Genomic DNA, 1,260 nt, shown 5'->3' on the forward strand with positions numbered 1-1,260 from the left:
CGGAGACATAACCTGCAAATATCTTCTCCCATTCTGAGAGCTGTCTGTTTTCTTTATTTACTGTGTTCTTGGATGTGCAGAAGCTTTTTAGTTTGATCAAGGCCCAGTAATGTATTTTTGATGCTGCTTCAATTGCCCAGGGGGTCCTCCTCATAAAATACTTGCCCACACTGATTTCTTCAAGAGTTTTCCCTGCACTCTCTTCTAGTATTTTTATAGTTTCATGTCTTAAGTTTAAATCTTTAATCCAGTGAGAGTCTATCTTAGTTAATGGTGAAAGGTGTGGGTTCAGTTTCAGTCTTCTACAGGTTGCCAGCCAGTTCACCAAGCACCATTTGTTAAATAGGGAATCTTTTCCCCATGGGATGTTTTTAATTGGCTTGTCAAAGATCAAATAACAGTAAGTAGCTGGGTTCATCTCTTGGTTCTCTGTTCTGTTCCATAAATCTACATCTTTATTTTTGTGCCAGTACCATGCTGTTTTGATCGCTATCAATTTATAGTATAGTCTAGTATAGTCAGAGGTCTGGTAGCGTGATTCCTCCCGCTTTGTTTTTATTTCTGAGTAATGTATTGGCTACTCAAGGTTTGTTCTGATTCCATATAAAATGAAGTATTTTTTTTTCGAGATCTTTAAAGTATGACAATGGAGCTTTAATAGGGATTGCATTAAAATTTTGTAGATTGCTTTGGGTAGTATGGACATTTTAACAATGTTGATTCTTACCGGCCATGAGCATGGTGTGTTTTTCCAATTTTTAATGTCTTCAGCTGTTTCTTTTCTTAGAGTTTCATAGTTCTCTTTTTTTTTTTTTAAATATGGAACACTTCATGAATTTGCTTGTCATCCTTGCGCAGAGGCCATGCTAATCTTCTCTGTATCGTTCCAATTTTAGTATATGTGCTGCAGAAGCGAGCACCATAGTTCTCTTTATAGAGATCTTTCACATCCTTTGTTAGATAAACTCCCAAATATTTCATCTTATTTGGCACTACTGTGAATGGAATAGAGTCTTTGACTATTGTTGGTATATATAAAGACTACCGATTTATGAATGTTGATTTTATAACCTGAGACGCTGCTGTATTCCTTGATCACTTCTAAGAGTTTTGTAGTAGAATCTCTGGTGTTTTCCAGATATACCATCATATCATCTATGAAGAGTGAAAGTTTGATCTCTCCCACCCTGTATGGATACCTTTGATCCCCTTTGCTTCCCTAATTGTGATGGCTAAAACTTCCGTTACAATGTTAAAGAA

The 1,260-nt window shown here is 36.3% G+C and overlaps 1 non-coding gene across 1 annotated transcript; it reads right to left on the reverse strand.

The window, feature by feature from the left end:
* Nucleotides 1–813: 813 nt before the first annotated feature.
* LOC128566109 (U6 spliceosomal RNA) lies at nucleotides 814–920 on the reverse strand. The gene has a single exon (XR_008374405.1). It is a non-coding gene; the product is annotated as a U6 spliceosomal RNA (small nuclear RNA).
* Nucleotides 921–1,260: the final 340 nt, after the last annotated feature.

The sequence above is a fragment of the Nycticebus coucang genome, chromosome 14 (assembly GCF_027406575.1).
Source record: "Nycticebus coucang isolate mNycCou1 chromosome 14, mNycCou1.pri, whole genome shotgun sequence".
Taxonomy (NCBI): domain Eukaryota; kingdom Metazoa; phylum Chordata; class Mammalia; order Primates; family Lorisidae; genus Nycticebus; species Nycticebus coucang.